The sequence below is a fragment of the Papio anubis genome, chromosome 8, assembly GCF_008728515.1.
Source record: "Papio anubis isolate 15944 chromosome 8, Panubis1.0, whole genome shotgun sequence".
Taxonomy (NCBI): Eukaryota; Metazoa; Chordata; class Mammalia; order Primates; family Cercopithecidae; genus Papio; species Papio anubis.
This window is the reverse complement of record NC_044983.1, coordinates 47775744-47795042: the sequence shown is the minus strand read 5'-3', so window position 1 is coordinate 47795042 and position 19299 is coordinate 47775744. Positions and strand designations below refer to the sequence as shown.

General features: G+C 37.5%; 1 protein-coding gene and 1 long non-coding RNA gene across 14 annotated transcripts in view; both read left to right on the top strand.

Moving 5' to 3' along the window:
- The window catches only part of LOC110743941, a 193983-nt gene extending 176782 nt beyond the window's left edge, over positions 1-17201 (top strand). Inside the window, exons 4-5 of one of the 2 annotated variants that reach the window (XR_002523794.1) lie at positions 8882-8927; positions 17158-17201. This is a non-coding gene — a long non-coding RNA (uncharacterized LOC110743941). The remainder of the gene's footprint in view (positions 1-8881; positions 8928-17157) is intronic. The other variant, XR_002523795.2, reaches the window with a different exon arrangement.
- Positions 1-19299, top strand: part of ST18 (ST18 C2H2C-type zinc finger transcription factor) — a 310749-nt gene that overhangs the window by 176777 nt on the left and 114673 nt on the right. For all 12 annotated transcript variants that reach the window (XM_021942312.2, XM_021942313.2, XM_021942314.2 and 9 more), the window contains 3 exons: positions 8882-8927; positions 17158-17313; positions 18066-18173. The gene's annotated coding sequence lies outside the window, so the exon portion shown is untranslated. The remainder of the gene's footprint in view (positions 1-8881; positions 8928-17157; positions 17314-18065; positions 18174-19299) is intronic.

Here is a 19299-nt window from a genome sequence, read left to right as displayed (position 1 = left end):
ATATTGCACAGTGGTGATGTCTGAGTTTTTAATGTCACCATCATCCAAATAAGGTACATTATACCTATTAAGTAATTTTTCATCCCTCACCCTCCTCCCACCTCCCACCCTTCCGAGTCTCCTATGTCTATTATTCAACTTTCTGTGTCCATGTTCATACATTGTTCCTATTTATTAGTGAGAACATGTGGTATTTGGCTTTCTGTTTGCAACTTACTTTCCTTAAAGTAATGGCATCTAGTTCCATTCATTTTGCTACAAAGGACATGGTTTCACTCTTTTCTGTGGTTGAGTAGTATTCCATGGTGTATACATGTATATGCACATGCGTGTTTAAGCCACATTTTCTTCATCCAGTCATCCGTTGATGGACAATTAGGTGGATTTCATGTCTTTGCTATTGTGACTAATGCTACAACAAACATACATGTTCAGGTATCTTTTTGGTGTAATAATTTTTTTCCTTTGGGTAGATACCAGTGGTAGTATTCCTGGATTGAATGGTAGTTCTGTTTTTAGTTCTTTGAGAAATGTCTTTACTGTTTTCTATAGAGGTTGCACTAATTTAGTACTTCATTCCTTTTTATCGCTGAATAATATTCCACTGATTGGATGTACCACCTCTTGTGTCTTTAATTGGTTGATAGACATTTGGATTGTTTCCAATTTTTGGTTACCGTGAATAATGCTGTTATGAATATTTGTGTACAATTTCTCAAGTAGACACATGTCTTCATTCTTCTTGGGTATGTACCTAGAAGTCAATTGTTGGATTAGATAGTAACTCTATGTTTAACCATTTGAGAAATTGCCAGCTATTTTTCAATGTTGCTGAACATTTTACATTTCTACTAGCAACATGTGAAGGCTGGATTTCTTTGCATCCTCTTCGACACTTGCTATTGTCAGTCTTTTTTATTTTCACCGTCTTAATGGGTTCACAGTGGTATCTCATCGTGATTTTAATTTGCATTTCCTTAATGACTAATGATGTTGAACATCTTTTCATGTGCTTAGTGGTCATTCTTTGTAGAAACGTGTATTCAAGTCCTTTGCCCATTTTTGATTGGGTTATCTTTTTATTATTGAGCTGTAATAGTTTTTTATTTATTCTAGGTACAAGGGCTTTAACTGTTTACACTATGGCACATGGTTCTTGCATCCTTTCTTCAGTCAGCAAAGGTCATTCCTGCCTCAATGTGAAATAGCCCATCCTCTAGCCTACATTATTGTCCCATTGCATTTATCACTGCTTTCAACTGCATTGAATATTTATTGTTTCCTTGTTTTTGAGTTTGGCTCCCACACTGAAATATAATATCTGTGTTATCCATCCCTTCATCTCCATCACCCATCTTGTGATGATGATAGATTGTTTTGATCTAACAAATGGGCTTTAGTGCAAGAGTCCAATCTCAGTGCTACTCCTCAGGAGCTATGTGGCCCCAGGCAAGCACTGAGATGCTCTGCATTTCAATCTCCTAACTTTAAAGATGGAAATAATTAATAGTTCCTGATTCATACATTTGTTATGCAGATTGAGTTAATATACATAAAGCATTTATAATAGTATCTAGTGTAAAGAAATAATAGAATAATAGAAAAAAATGAATATTTTTAAATGAATGCTTAACGAATTATCCTACTAACTCCATGTTCTCTTGAAGAAAATGAGCTGCTTAATCCTCAGAGATGTAATTACTCTCATCAACACAAGTCCTCGCCATGCCCACATTGGGGCATTCATTGTGGACCACATACCTGTGGGCTTTGCCTAGGGACTGATCTCTTTTTGGATCATGGCATTTTACTGAATGTCCACTGTGTACCATGCTTTTATCCGTGTCATCTCATGCGATCCTTGCAGTTCTAGAGGGAGGATCTGTTTGTCCCTTTTAACAGATGAGGAACCTGATGGTGAGGGAGGTAACTGCAGTTCTGAAATCACAGAACAGCAGAGTTAGGATTCGAACGTAGGTTGGTGTTACTTGAGAGACAGAGTGTGTCACCGTTCTAACTCTGCTGAATCAGACAGTGCTCACAGTCTCCAATCATCTGTAAAGTATTTCCCAGGTCATTTATTGCTGTCCTCCCCAGCATACCAGGTTTATGATTTTTACTGTATTTCAGTGTTCCCATTATCTTAGCTTTTTTGACTGGTATTCCAATAGTCTATCCAGTCTATCTCCTGTCTAATTCAGCACAAAAACTCACATTCCCTAAGAGACCACCCTATCATTGTGGGTCTTTCTATGATTTTCTCAAAGAAAGATGTTCAGGTATCTTGCTTTCACTGCCATCTTAGCTAGAGCTACACAGCAGAAAGAATGTTGGCATCAGATATCGTTGCTTTTTTTTTTTTTTTTTTTTTTGAAAGGGAGTCTCACTCTGTTGCCCAGGCTGGAGTGCAGTGGCGCCATTTCAGCTCACTGCAACCTCCACCTCCTGAGTTCAAGCGATTCTCCTGCCTCAGCCTCTCAAGTAGCTGGGATTACAGGCACCTGCCATCGTGCGCAGCTAATTTTTATATTTTTAGTAGAGATAGAGTTTCACCATGTTGGCTAGGTTGCTCTTGAACTCCTGAACTCAAGAGATCCACCCGCCTTGGCCTCCCAAGGTGTTAGGATTACAGACGTGAGCCACTGCGTTCAGCCTAGATATAGTTCTGAATACTAGCTCGTACTAAAAGAGTGACTTAAGTTTGCTCAGCTTAAATTGGGAATAATAATGTGAACCTCCTTAGATTGTGGTGAGATTTAAATACCATAACTATGCAATGCCTAGTCCAATGCCTTTGTCAGTGGTAATGTATAGTGACTACAGCAATTGCTGGAAGCCTTCTCTGATTCATGCTTACTTGTTGCCTCCTTTAGACCATTTTAAAGCATCATCTGCTATTTTCTACTTCCCACCACTGCCACTATTTAATCCAAGATCAGTATGTTGCTTAGCATATTCATTTATATTGTCATGATAAATAATATTTTATTTCTTCTATTTTCTTTTTATTAATTGCCTGGTATTTTCAGAACTACCCAGTTTAGTTTAGTATTTTCTTTCGGCATTTTTAATATGCCAGTCACTCCTTTAATTGTAGCATATGATTGATCTGGCAGTGGCGGTCCTTCAGTGTTAATATCCGCTCCCCCTGCACCAAAGCTGATAGTTGTTCTTATGTCGGAGATACAGCAATACTGCATAGGCTTTTTATCCATTTGTATTTTCTTAATTTGTAAAACTAATCTCAACTTATGAGTAAACTGTTCATAAGATTATTTCCTACTTCACTAGTTTTGAGATATAACAAATAATACAGAATTACCTGGTTTAAGCTTCACATGTATGAGTCTTACAAATGAATTGGAACTGCATGTTTTCACTAGCATCACTTTTTGCTACAGGCTGTGGATATTTACTGTTTTATCTCTAAATATTTGGTCCATAGTTTTCCTAAAATTCAAATCACAGGGTCAGGGGCCTCATCATACTTCCCTTTTTTCTTAATACAACACTTAGTCAGCTGGTTCTCATGTGAATAGGCCATGCCCTCAGGAGCACCTTGCTTACAAAGGAGAAGCAGAGAGAAGAGCCCCCTTGCCCTTCCTGTAGGAGCTTCCAGTCTGAAGCTGACCATGAGCTCTGAATCAGGACTCCTCTGTGGGTTAGGGGCTACCATAGGAGCAGGTGTGGTTTCCTGTGGGAACCCAGACACCAGGTGTGGGGCAGGAGAAGTTCAGGAGATGAACTCTAGTTCATCTAGTTTACCACAAGGCAAGAATTTCCTTTAAGGAACATTCTTTTTTTATTTTTATGTATTTTTTAAGTGGCATTCATCTGTGTCATTTTTTTTTTATTAATGCTTATTGCTTTTAAAACTTTTTATTTCCATAGGTTTTTGGGGAACAGGTGATATTTGGTTACATGAGTAAATTCTTTAGTGGTGATTCGTGAGATTTTGGTGCACCCATCACCCAAGCAGTATACACTGAACCCAATTTGTAGTCTTTTATTCCTCACCCTCTTCCCACCCTTTCTCCCAAGTCCCTAAAGTCCATTATATCATTCTTATGCCTTTGCATCCTTGTACCTTAGTTCCCACTTATGAGTGAGAACGTACAATGTTTGGTTTTCCATTCCTGAGTTACTTCACTTAGACTAATGGTCTCCAATCCCATCCAGGTTGCTGAGAATGCCATTAATTCATTCCTTTTTATGGCTGTGTAGTATTCTGTCTCACACACACACACACACACACACACACACACACAGTTTCTTTATCCAGTTGTTGATGGATGGACATTTGGCTTGGTTTCACATTTTTTTGCAATTGCAAATTGTGCTGCTGCAAACATGCGTGTGCAAGTATCTTTTTGGTATAATGACTTTTTTCCTCTGGGTAGATACGCAGTAGTGGGGTTGCTGGATCAAACAGTAGTTCTGGCAGGGCCTGGTGGCTCATGCCAGCACTTTGGGAGGCCGAGGCGGATGGATGACGAGGTCAGGAGTTCAGACCAGCCTGGTCAAGATGGTGAAACCCTGTCTCTACTAAAAATACAAAAAATCAGGGCGTGGTGGCAGGCATCTGTAATCCTAGCTACTCAGGAGGCTGAGGTAGGAGAATCACTTGAACCTGGGGGGCAGAGGTTGCAGTGAGCCGAGTTTGGTAGTTCTACTTTTAGTTCTTTAAGAAATCTCCACACTGTTTTCCTTAGTGGTTGTCATTCACTTTGAAAGCACCTTGTATAAATTAGATCTTTAAAGGCTGGGATTCTGTTGTTCTTCTAAGGCATTTTTTGGGAATGCCTGTGCATGCTTTTTTTTTTGGAAAAATTTAACATAGCCAAAAAATAAATAATCTGTTACCTTGGACAGAAAACCAAGAAGGACTGGACATAGAGTCAGGGAACAGAATGGTGGTTACCAGAGGTTGGGGTAGTAGGGATTGGGGAGATGTTGGTCAAAGGTGCAATGTTTCAGTTAGGCAAGAGAAATCAATGATAAATATTTGAGGTGATGGATGTGCAAATTAGCTTGATTCAATGATTCTGCATTCTACATACACATCACTTTGTATTCCATAAACGTATAGTTATAATGTGTCAATATCCAATAACAAATTCGATTAAATTTAATTTACTTTAAAAAGAAAACCAAAAAGGTCAGATTCCCTCAGTAATTTGCCACAGCTAATGAGACACTGTGATCTAGAGAGAAGCCAATTGGCTGGTGAAAGCCAATGAAAATAATGACTTAAATTGGATAAGCATTGGACAAAACGCCTGACATAAACTGTACTGACCTCTCATTGGTCATGGAAGACAACTATCAATCAGATGTTCAAATAACTAGAGGCACTTATTTAATCTGAATCATTGTAACTCTTGAAAGCCATCCAAGGAGAGAGGGATCAACTAGGATCTTGACATTCACACCATGACAACAGGCTCACACCATGACAACAGAATGTATGTCCATCCTAGATCTGTAGGATTAGGAATTCTTCTTCACTCAAACTACACACCCTGATGTTTGTACTCCTAGGGTGGAGTTTTTGTCAAACTTATCAGATTGTTCTCCCATGTTATCAAGAAATAAATTTGGCCTCCACATCTGCAGGGAGATTTTTATTTTATTATCTCTTTGATTTATGCAACAGAAATAGATTCACTATTGGAGTGGCATTCACTATACACCCCTCTCCACTCACTGAGGACTCCACTGGTTTATACAAACATTCTCCAGAAGAATAGGTGCTTAATGAAGATTTGAGTACATAAATTAATGAATTAATTAAATAATAGTGTTCTATACCAAGAGGGTTAGTTACACTGCTATTAATCACATTTTTTTATTTGTGATATTATCCTCTTGTATTTAGATGAGACTGATATTTTAAAGTAGCTTTTTAAAATAAATATCTGTGGAACAGCAAAAACAAGTAGGTGGCAGTGAGAATTCAGAGGGGGCACTGATTCTTTTAAAATCTTTCTCATGTGCTTACATTCTCCCAGCTTTACTGGAGAACTAGTTGATAAGTTCATGTTTAGAACACTAACTAGTCCTTTATGAACTGAGCAGATCACTGCCAAAGCACCTAACTTCTGCTTGGTGAATGACTTGCTGTTTAGAGAAGCACCCTCCATCTCTTTATTGAAAGGTATTCAGCAGATGTTTTATTCTATAATTTATCTTATTATTGCCTTCTTCCTGAAATATGTATTCCTGTGAACAATATTGCAAAATACCCTTGTAACAGCTTTATCACAGAGATATTTACGTGAACAGCAATGCAAATATATTTTTAGTATTAGACTAAAATGTTTCCATCCTCCAAGAAGTTTTCAGGATAATGTGTTCTTCAAAATAGCAATGATAAACAAGGAACACTTCATATACCACTATATATAAGAAACATGCTGCACCATTTGGAAAGTAAGTCAGAATTTACTAGGGCTGATAAAAATATTGAATGTCTCAAGGAAATTTACATCTTTGTTTGACATTTAAATTTGTTTTTATAATATAATTTGTAATTAATTCATTCCCATATTTTATTTGCTTTTGGCAAGTTTAAATATTGTGCAAACTCTTAGATTTGTAATTTGTGAGCTTATATTTGATAATGACACCTTGAATGAAGAAGTACATAATTGCCGTTTCTTTCTTGACATGAATGGCTTCGTCTGAAGGGAAGATCAAGTTCAATAAGCTATAAAGTGGATCTGAGAATGTATTTCAATGATGGGCCAGAACATTCACTTTTTATCTGTTCCTTTCTATCGTAGAGTATTAAAACCAGAGCAAATAAATAGCTCAAAAATAAAGTGGAAGCACTTCTGCTCTATGTGGGTATATTTAGCTTTTGGGGGTTGGGATTCTTCAACACATTTAATATTGAATACCTGAGAAGTAGTTTTCAACGTATGGTCTGCAAACTTATCAACACCAACATCATCTGGGAACTTAGAAATGCGCATTCTCATGTCCCACCACGGATCTACGGAATGCATAGCCTGGGCTTTCACAAGCCCTCCAGGAGATTCTGATGTCGTTGAGGTTCCACAGCCACTGCTTTGACACTTTGCTGTTCAGTGCAGTCCATGGAGCAGCAGGAGCACCTGGACCCTTGTGAGAACCTTAGAGTGTTGGCACCAGAACGTGCCACTTAAGAAGCCACCCGGCTGGGCACTGCAGCTCACGCCTGTAATCCCAGCACTTTGGGAGGCTGAGGCGGGGGGATCACGAGGTCAAGAGATCAAGACCATCCTGGCCAACATGATGAAACCCCGTTTCTACTAAAAATACAAAAATTCACTGGGCGAGGTGGCATGCACCTGTAGTCCCCGCTACTCCTGTGGCTGAGGCAGAAGAATTGCTTGAACCCGGGAGGCGGAGGTTGTGATGAGCCGAGATCATGCCACTGCACTCCAGCCTGGCCACAGAGCAAGACTCCATCAAAAAAAAAAAAAAAAAAAAAAAAAAAGCCGCCCAGGTGATTCTGATGCATATTAACGTCCGAGAGCCACTGTTCTAAAATTTTAAGACTTAGAGTGAGGAACTTACCAGTGAGAGGGTATCCTTTACTCAGAGGCATTCTGGAAGCTAGGAAAGTGGAACTCAGTGTATGCTTACTGTTTGGACATCCTTCTCAGTTACCTCTGGAATTAAAAGGAGGGAAGTGATGCTTAAACTTCTGGTTGCCACGATAAAAAATATGTAAGGGCCCACTGTGTCTGCATTATGGGATGGAAAGCAGAGCCACTATATGAAAGAGCTCTTATCTGGGTAATAAATTGTATATATATACACACATACACATACATATATATAATTTCCCACAGTGATCTAGACATATTAGGTCAAAACATAGCTTTCAAGTCCAACTTTTTTTTTTTTGTGGAACTTGCAATTTTCTAATTCACTTTTCATGTACAAGCAATGCTAAGATATTTTGGGGATCTTTTTCTCTTAGGTTGTTTTTTACCTTGAATCTAATTTTCTGCAGTATGAATTTTTCCAGAAGTCTTTTTACTAGTGGTAGAAGTTGCAAACTTTTGAGGCTATCCTTCCATCCTATAGGGTGATTGCTCTGGTGTCAAGGCATCAGTGAGACAAAGCTTTCTGTGGAGATGGTGAAGTTCGCCTCTTTCCAAGGGTTCGGCACTATTTTATATCTACTAGTGGTGAACCCAGGGATCTGGGAGGAAGAACAGTAGCTGACCAAGTACAACCTTCTTTGTAAAAATATTTTTAGCGTGGAGACACATGAGAATTAAAGGATTTTTTAAAACATCCTTTTGAAATCTTTACACAACATGCCCCCACCCCGTATGTAAATGGGACTGTCACTCCTGTGTTTGTCCACAGCTAGAGTTCCAGATGAACCAGTGTAGTGTGCAATGACAGGAACAGCTGACTCATTAGTAGAGAGCAGTGAAAGGTAATTAACCCTGGGAAAAGTACAGCTGCCGTGCGGGCTGTTCCTTTCTGTAGGATCTGATTAGAAATTAGTGTTAAACCACTGATTCTTCTTTTTTTTTTTTTTTTCCAGAAAAGACTGTCATTGATAATTCACTTTCACTCTCAGGTGTGTCCCTAGAAAAGGTTCTCAAATGTACTTATGAACAAAAGGCCTCAAATCTAAAAAGCATTTTCTGATAACAGTAGACACCTGTTTTTCTCATTAAGGCAGAGTTCTTTCAAATGAATATTGTTTAACTATTGAAGATCGGTAATACCTTAACCCATATTCTAATAGTCAGCATGGAAATTACTTGAAAGGATTGTTTTATACAGTTAATAAGCTGTAGATAAATGCCATTTAATTATGTTTTCTTTTTGTTTTTCTTTCCATTTTTCCTCCTCCGATGCTTTTCCTCAGGAGTGATGGAAACTCTCCAGTTCAGATCCAGTAGCTTTTAGGGAAGGTAAGTAAAATCTATTTAAAAATAAACTTTTCCCCCAAAGTAAAAGAATCTCCAACTTTTCAACATCCATCAAAAACCTGAGAAGTTAAGGAACTTCATTTTAGAGGACCAGAAAAGATGCTTGCTTTAGTTATTGTTGGTATCCTCATGGTAATTTGGGTTATATTCATATAGATTTTTGAGGAGTGTTTATACCTGCTCATCCTGATTCATGACTTCATATGTCTGATATTAGGGGCATTAATATGTAAGACATTCAGAATTAACATGTATGATTTAAAAATGTGGTAGACAGGATAAGGTACCCTCCCCCCAAAATATCCATGAAATCCCAGAAATCTGTGAATATGTTATCTTGCATGACAAAAGGGATGTGATTTAATGAAGACCTTTGAGATTATCCTGTTTATCTAAAAAAGGCCAACTAATCACATGGTCCTTCAGAAAAAGGCCAAGGAATGAGCTGGGGAGATGAGATGTGAGTGGGACTCAACATTACCCAGCATTGCTGGCATTGAAAATGGAGGAAGCAGGCCATTCACCGAAAAAGGAGTGGGCTATGGAAGCTGGGAATGGCTCTCCTCAAGAAAACAGGGAACTCAGTCCTACGACAGCAAGGAACTGGATTCCACCAACAGCCCAATGAGCGAGGAAATGCATTCTCCCTTGGAACCTCCAGAATGGAGTGTAGCTGAACTTGGTTTTAGTCTGGTGAGACCATACCAGACTTTGGACCTCTAAAACTATAAGATAACACCTTTCTGCCTTTTTAAGCCATCAAATTTGTACAAATTTGTTACAGCAGCAATAGAAAACTAATACATAAAATAAGCCCCCAATAGATGGGACATGTTTTGCAGCTGGCAATCTAAATCCTATAAGTAAATTCCTGTATTTGAGTAAAGAGAAAATGTTCTTGAGAGGCTAAGATTGGTAGTCTGTAAGAATTGGAATATTGATTTTGTCAATTAGAATGATGGTTATTGCCAACTCAGAGAGTTCTGTTTTCTACTTTGTGACACCCTCCTTCCCCAGAAATTCTTTATATGAAATATTTGTAAATGCAATACCTATGTCACCCAAGGTACAAATGAGTACACGCTTTATTGGACTTTTTAGTGAGTCCACGTTTACCTGAGCATGGCTGAGTGGAATGGAACATTGAGGGACAGAAGGCCAGGTCTCTGCTGCAGAGACCTGACAGTCAAAGAATGCCGAGCCTAGTGCTTGAAAGCAGATGGTGGCCATGTGAATCCTGGTTCTACCTCTTTCTACCTGTGTGAACCCCGGGTAAGGTGGTGAGCTCAATTTCCTTCCCTTTTCTCATACGTAACATCAATAATACTTCACCATAGACATGCTAAGATGACTAAGTAAGAAAGCACATACAAATTCTCACAAGAATGCCTATCACTCTGTGAGTTTGGTAAAGGTGAGGTGTATTTATTTAGAAAATACTGTGTTGCCTCATCATTTTGATTAAAAAAATAAATTGATTTTGTCTTTACTTACGGTGAGTGCCATTTTCTCTCCCATACAAAAGTCATCAGTGTGAATATATGAACATACATTGCTTAAAATAAATGTAGGTGCACAATAGTCAGGCCAGTCTGGAAACTATAAGTGAGAAAAGTGAAGTCTAAGAACTAGGGACTGTGTTACAGTTTAAATGAGTTGAAGATCTTCCTATATAGTTTTCTTTCCAAATCTGGAAAAATATGACTATTATTTCTATTTTACATTTAACTTTTATTCCTGCAAAAGGATCCATTTAAATCATAAGCCATAACTTTTCACGTAAATGAGATAAAAGTAGATATTTGAAAAAATCTGACCATAAAATCTATTACACTTCACACTTGCTGTCCTTTGCATGTTGGGAGCTGATGTTTTCAACATAAAAGAAGAAAAAATTGTAAATTCTTCTTAACTGGCATGGCAATCAAACAGATAAAATCTATACTATTCCAGATGCTAAAATGTCTGGGTTGTTTTGTATTGAAATCCAATTAACAATTATCTCAAGCATCTGAAAAGTGTTATTTTTCACTTATTTCAATTCAATTCAATAATAGTGTATTGAGCACCTATTATGGCCACAAAATTATGTTACATCAAAAGGTCAACAATAGAGCCCTTTGCTTCCATGAACCCACCAGCCCAGGGAAGGGAAACTGGACCTAGACAAGCTAATATCAGGCAGAACATCGTCATCAAGATGAGAGTGCCATCAAAACACTATTGGAATACAGAATTCTGGGTGATGCTGTCAACCACAATATGAATGACAAATCACATTTCAGCAGACATATCTTGCAGTTCTGACGCTAAAGGAAAAAGTTCCTTTGAAACGTAGAAATGAAATCATCAAATTCAAAACATTTCATTTTAGGTATCTAATTTGACCATCAAGTCTCTGACCCTCTTGTAACTATATAAAAATATGGCTTTAATTCATTGTTTAACAAAGCCAAGAACAATTTCAACCACTGGTGTCCTTTCAATTGGTCTTTGGGGACATTGCTTTATCCTAGTCATAGTTCTCTGAATCTCTCTAGGGATGAATTTTTCAGGAATCATCATCTTCTGGAAGCTTTTCCAGTCTGGTCTAAGTCTGTGTTCCCATTGTTCCTTCTGCCTCCCTCTGTAATAATACCTTGCACATAATATCAGCATATTCAACTTCCTAGTTTGAACTCTTGAGAACAAGAATTGCGCTTTACGTATCCTTTTATGCCCACTGTCTAGCATGGCAATCTGTAGATTTCTTCTCAATATGTGTGTACTGAACAAATAATGAGTAAATTCTTAGGAGAATAATACTCGTATTTTTTAAAAATCTGTATTAAATTAAACACTGTAGTGAGAATAAAATCCAAGGATCATTCTGCAAAAATCCAGTGCCCCACTGACCTCCACAATTGAGTTGTGTCATTTGCTTTGCAAATTTCAGTATATTCTTCCATTCCATATTTCATAGTCAGATAATAAAGATAAATAACTATATTTTATCTTAATTCAAATGTACAAAATATGAGGAAGATTTTATGAAAAACAAACAGTTACTGTTGGGAAAAATAGCAGAATTTTTGAAAAAATTCTAAAGAACCTCTTAAAGATAGATAAGGAAAATGGAAAATGTCTAAAGCTATCAAGTACATTGTGTAATAATCTATATAATGAAATAGCTTAAATAGAGAAAATTCCCTTTACATAATAAAAAGCTTTATTTGTGAATCAACAAGTGCTCTTTGAACTTTATTAAAAATGTTTTGACATTATCAGGTTGTTTAGTATAGATTTACTGAAAATAGCACATTTAGTTGCAACACAAGCCTTGAAGTTAAGTGGTTAGTTTAATAAAACAGAGTTTCCATAGTTACCACAGGAAAACAGAGAATAACTTTTATTTCTTTGGAAGCCAGGAAGAGGCTTTAGAGAAAAGATTAAGCAAACAGACCCAGGCAGGTTCATTATGTGGAGCTTCGTACCTGATTGGTTTTTTAAAAGAGGAAACTTAATATTACAGAAAATTAAAATTTTCCCACTAAAATCTACGGAAGCATATTAAGAAGTGTGAACATTTCCTTTCTCTAGGTGTTTCCAAGTAGATTCTGGGTTACAGGGAAAGCTAGTTTAATCCAGCATCTCTGTGAGATGCGTTTTTTGCTCATAGTATTTTGTTAATAAACCTTGTAAACAAGTGGTTAAAAATGCCACCCCAAAGACAGCAATGCATTGCTCTGCTTGACGAATCAAGCAATCTTAGATCTAACTTTACTATTCATGGTCAACGTTTTGTTGAAAGGCCTGATGGAAGGGAAATTGAAATCCATGCTAGTGAAGATGTCGCCTTGTGCCAGCTTCATTGTTTTCTCAGTTTAGCATGGAGATGTGCTCTCTCTGAGTGTTAATGGAGGTCACTGTTGCTCTGTCCTTTGCTGCATCTAACCCAAGGAGTTCTTCACAGTTGACTGTTGAGAAACAAAATGATGTGGTTTCTAGTATCTCACCTTCAGCTCGCCAGCCTTTAAAGCAGCAGTGATTAACAGGACTTTTACAAAGTTTCTGTGTAGTTACAAGGACAGTTTCAATCTTCTGTCATTTTTTTGCATTAGCTATGATTATGCTTTTACCACAAAAATGCATTTGTTTTAAAGGTAACAATACAGACTGGGAGAATAGCTTATGTTTCATCTATATTTATCAGCACTCACTGTACATTTGTGTCTTCATTACCAGGAAATATTAAGGGACATTGTGCCATCTATTCCTGTTTACAGTTTATTATGCAGAGATAGGAAACACTTAGCATGTAAAATGAATGTAGAAATTATTCCTGGATAGAAACACGGACATTTCCCACTCGTTGGCTCTTTCTCCTCCATCACCGGATCAGAGTGTAATTGTCAGTAATCAGGCCTGCTTGCTGCTGATAAAACCACTCTGAATGCTAGCAGCCTTCTTTGTGTGATGACTCAATTATTCCAGAAGTGCCTCATCAAATCTGCCCCATCAGCTGGGCTAATAAATAAGGAGAAGAAACTGGCCCCCCAAAGCAAATTATAAATCCATTTGCATTAACCATTTCGCTGGTCCATGATCTAGGCAGAAATAAGCATGGCAGATTGTGTTAAGCTTATTTGAATATGTTTATAATGTTTACAGCATGCAACTTTTTTTTCCCACAAGGTGTTAGAATTATCAGTCATGAATGGCATCTAAATGCAGTTATGTTAATTACAGCAAGGCTTTAAGTATCTTTGAGGGCTATTTTGTTACTTAAATCAGGTGAAAGTTAAATCATCTTGCAGAGAGAAATATAGGTCTTGCATAAGTTATTGGAATTGCTTCAGAGCTTAAGGAGAAGAGATCTATGTTTTATTTTTACAGGGACTGGAAGGACAAATACAAACACTGTTATGTGTACTAGTGTAAGTGCAATTACATCATATCTATCACAGTGAGAACCGGAAGTTATTGTGATGCTCTGACTTTAACAATCTGCAAAAGCAAAAATTGCGTTTTTCTGAGAGCCTATGAGAGTTGCTATAGCATTCCCTGTACTGAAAATTCTTTGAAAGGTTCTTAAGGCAGAGATTTCAAAAAGCTGGGCAAACTGGTAAAAATCATTTAAATTAATCCACAGAAATTGTGTGCATTGACAAATTTTATTCTTTTAAAATGACAAGCTATACTGAATAACAGGAAGTTTTGTGTGTATATTTACAGCAATCACTCGGGGAGGCAAAAAATGTTAAAAGGTGATCAAGAAAAGTAGTCTGTTTGCTAATATCAAATAATTCATCTTGTTGAATATGCAACGATTTGAAATCTGAGACATCCTCCCTAAAAGTAAGCGAGATACCATTGACCCACTTTGCCATGGGAGCTGTTTATCCTGCAGAGTGATTCCAGTGTTGCTGAAGCTCTTGTTTCTACTCCTGCTGTGATCAGGGGCCTAATTCTGGGCTGGTGGTAAAAATGAAGTTTATGGCCAACAAAGAGTGTTTGTCTTTGCCTAAACATCTTAAATGAAATTTAGTGCTTATCTTCATTTGCTCCAGCCAACGAAGCATATGCCCTAATATCAACCTGGAAAGCTAGGCAGAAGAAAGTCATTTTTGATGGCATAAATATAAAGTGGAAAAGGCTTACATAATTTTTGTTCATCAACTTCTAAATATATAATCTCTTGCTATGTTGAAAATACCAGTTCTGCAGCTGATTGATTAGGAACTCCAAAATAAAGGGTTTAAGTTTTCATTAGAAATTTAATGGAGCAATATGGGTTATACAAACTTGACTATAACATAAAGTATCATACTGACTAATATAAAACTAAAGCTAGAAACTTGGAACTGTAAAGAACTTGTCTTAACATTCAAAAAACTGAGCCAGGCAAGGTTAATCCCCTCTTTTTCATCATTCCAACTAACAAATAATTGGTGAAGATATTAACGTTAGAAGAGCGATTAAGAGCTCAATCTATTGTAAATTGTGAAGATATGGCCTCAAGGGATAGCAATACTAAGGTAAATGTGCTAAAATTTTTATATTTACTTATTTAAAAAAAACCAAATCTCAGAGTGGTCTTTGGAGTCTGTATCAACATTCTGAACTTCTGAGAGGATGCTGTGGTTTATATCAGAACCACAGAATGGTCTGGTTCCCGTGGTATGCAAGTTCCAAAATGAAATTGGTGATGCTGATGACCTTGTATTAGTTACTATAGTACAAGGCTATGAGTGCTACATACATTTCATATTAAACTCATTTGCTGTTTCAACAAAGTTTTCCCTTTGACTTTAGTTCTGAGGACTTAAAAAAAATTACATCCTTTGGAACCATAAGTAAATTTTTTTTTTTTTGAGACAGAGTCTCACTCTGTTGCTCAGGATGGAGTATAGCGGTGCGATCTTGGTTCACTGCAACCTCTGCCTCCTGGGCTCAAGTGATTCTTGTGTCTCAGCCTCTCAAGTAGCTGGGATTACAGGTGTGCACTTGGCTAATTTTTGTATTTTTCATAGAGACGGGGTTTCACCATGTTGGCCAGGCTGGTCTCGAACTCCTGGCCTCATGTGATCCACCTGCCTCGGCCTCCCAAAGTGCTGGGATTACAGGTGTGAGCCACCACACCTGGCCAAGGACCCATAAATAAATCTATGATTGTCTACTTTGGGGATACAATTAACATGTATATCATCATCAGTTTAGGTCATTCATTCTACCTGAAAAAATATAATCTGATATACTCTATTTTTGAAGAAAGTAACACACCAGACTCATTACCTTGTAGCACAGGTTTAAAGAATTGTCTTTCTCAGAAGTAGTACTCACCCATTAAGCAGCCGTAAAGGACTGAGAGTCCCTAATTATTGGCAGATAGTAAAGTGGACAAATGTAGTCCTTCGTGATGACTTCATTTAACAAGCGAAGCCATGTCATCATCAGAGAGCACACTTAAGAATTGGGTAGCCCATTAGGTTACTAACACCTTGCTTGTCATATTGTTTCCTTTTTTAAGATTCCTTTTTCATTAAAAAATGAGTTTCAATGCAGAAGTATTCATCTAAGCAGGCGGGGGCTGAAACTAACTGTTACAAGTTCTGAGAGCTTGATCAAGATTCTAAGTCTTAGGTTAACTGCCTTCAAAAATATGTATACTGCATGAATATTTTGGTAAGGCCTTAACTCTCATAACATACTTAAGATCAAACTCAAAAAAGTATGGCAGTTAAGACAAATGGTTTTTTAAAGGTATCTCCTTGATCTAACAGTGCACATGCTGGGGCTAGAGGGATCCGATGTCAGTGGCAGATTCCTTTTGGTATCTGCCAAGGGTGTGCTTCCAAACAGCAGGTGGGTGGAGTTATTAATGATAGACACATGGATGGAGAGCCTCTGCAGGGCTCCTCGTTCCCATTTGTATTTTGGTGTGCTTAGACTTCATGAGCTCTATTGTGTCAAATCATATTTCTAAACTTATATTTTGTCAGTGCCCTCTGTGCACTTCTCCAAGCCGATCTCAGCTGTGCTGCCTTCACTCTCTTCCCCAGGGAGGGGAGCCACGGCAGATGGGGTTAGGGCAGAGGGCTGATGCATCTGACAGCAAACGGCCGGGCTGTTGAGTGGAAGCTGTGAGCGTCAGGAAGCTACTTTTCCCCTGAGAACCAACTAACCACTGAAGAAAGTTGAAAATGAGCCCTTTGAGAAATGCTATTAAAAGTAGTAAAAAATTGCAATTGTGCAGATGATGTGCTGCTGTGTGCTTATTCGAATGCTAATGAGTTTGACATTAGGGAACTCAGAGGCTTTACAGCTACTCCCTTATGTGATTCAGTTCTTTATTGGCAATCTTTGAGAAAATAAATGGAAAATGTATTGCTAATAAATACATAACACGATAGGGTATTAGACAAAAAGCCATTACTTTCAGGATTTAGAAAGAGCTTTGTTTGCCAGTGTGACTGTTTTCCAGGATCTTTTGTTTTAGGTTAGTGTATGGCAAACAAAGGGGAATAAGCAGGTGGAAAGCTTCAGAACTCTTTCTGAACTGAGGGTGCAATAGAATAGGCCAAAAACATTTGGAGAGAAAGCCATTTTTTTTTTTTAGTTGCAATCAAACACGAACTAAGAATTCCCAAGCTCCTGTGCTACTTTTCAATTCTCACATCATGTGCAGTAATCTGCTCTATCACTTGAGAATTTTGTCTCCATTTTTCCACAGGAACTATATAGTTGCTGACTTGAGTTGAAGAAGCATCTACTTAATGTCTGGTCAAATCCTACAAGAAATACAGAAATCTATGATTAAAAAGCTGAGCACTTTGATATACTGCAAAGGGTAGAGAAGGCAGGACGGCAGAAATCTTCTGCAAGGAAGGTTGGTGGCTTGTGTTTTAAAACATCAGAACTGCCAGACATAAACATTTTAAATGTGCATGGATATACATGGTATTTGTATAAATTGGTTCTTGTAGTACGTTGAGTGCACCACACTGAATTTCAAAGTTTTCTCTCAAGGGCCAAATGGCCTGATGAAAACTTATTCTGTGCTCATCCCCAGGACCAAATAGAGGTGAGGCAGCTCTGTGTATGATGACTGAACACAGAGTAAACGAAGGGCAAATCGTTTCATTGGACAAAAAGTTAAAGCATTAGCAAAAGGATTAGTATCATGTTATGATGGTCTCTTTAAAAAGAACCCTAAGTAACAAACGAATACATTTTGGGTCTGCCTTTTGTGACCGCTTGAGTATAGTACGTTCCAAATCTTTTCCAAACTTTTTATTTTGGTGGTTAAAAATAAAAACAATAGTAATGATCATTGAGAGTCCCTCTTATCGAACTTCCCAGCTAAACTGAAGAAGTAATACAGAGGTAAGTAGATGGATAGATAGATAGATAGTTTGGTAATAAAGACAAAAATAAATTTGGCTTACCTTAAAAAATAAAAAACAATTTTTCCCATTGATACATAGTATAAGAATTGTCATGCTATTTGTACTCTAGTACAACCAAACTATAGATAAGTGTCAACACTTTGTTGATTGTTCACTTAAGTGTTTATTGCTGCTCTTCTATTTATTCGTCCAGCCTGATATATTTTTCTTGTTTGATTTCTTATCTCAATAGAATGAATTTCAGGATTTATCACTAAATCAGACAAAGTCATTTATTTAGTACCCCTGACACAGCAGGGCAAACTGAGTTGGCATACAAGTTACCTGGAGAAAAAGAGAGGTAAGGCGACATTTTTATTTATTAAAAAGTAGAACACGTTGAAAGAAAGTGAATTCAATCAAAGAATTTATATGAAAGCTCTCCTCTACAACAGATCTTTCTCTGTGGATTTGCTTACAAATTTATTGTTAGTGCTGAATTTAGAATTGTGATTTTTTTCAGAAGCACAGCTATTTAATATTTTAAAATATTAAATAGGCAAAGTCCTCTGAGCCTACAGCCCTTTTCATATTGATTGGTATGTGTTATTTGTTCACACATGTTTGCCTTTAAAGAAAGTTTCTATGTTAAAATGTTTTTCGAAATCCAGTTTACATTCATTTGTGTTAGAAATTAGTTTGTTTATGGATTAAGAGTAAATAAGCGAGATTTTTAAAAGCACAATGTTTTAAAAAGTACTGTGGATGACTTCTGGAGTGAATTTATGCAAACACTAAAAAGTAAGGAATTGGATTATTCTTGAGAGAAATCTATTTCAAAAGATCTATCCCTATATGAAGGAGCTTGATTTCTAACATTGACATATTTTGCAACAGATGCATCTCAAAATATCAGCAAGAAAAAAATTTTAAAGGCCCTTTTAGTGTGTTACTTGCCCCGAGTTATCTTTAAACTGGGCATATTAAAAATATATATCAAAAAACAAACCGTCTTCTAAAACATAAAGCTGGAGATTGTCCCCTAATGTCACAAAGCTGTGACTCTGAGGCCGTGGTACGGCGACTAATAGAAATCCTTGGCACAAGTTGGTTACCTAAGGGAATAATAGGACTATTTGCTGGAGTCGTTTGGCAAAAAGACACCAACACATGGCTTTGGTTTATATTCAGCATTGCCAGTTGCACAAAGTTGCAGGATGAAGTCTACACCAGCAGTGACAACTCAGAAATCAGGGAGAATGAAAACCAACCATTCACCTTATGATGCTACCCAAGCTTGTTTCAGGTCTCAGATTTCTTTACGGCAGTGCATTTCTTCTTTTTTTTTTTTTTTTTTTTTTTTTGAGACAGAGTCTTACTCTGTCACCCAGGCTGAAGTGCAGTGGCGCCATCTCAGCGCACTGCTAGCTCCACCTCCCAAGTTCACGCCATTCTCCTGCCTCAGCCTCCCAAGTAGCTGGGACTAC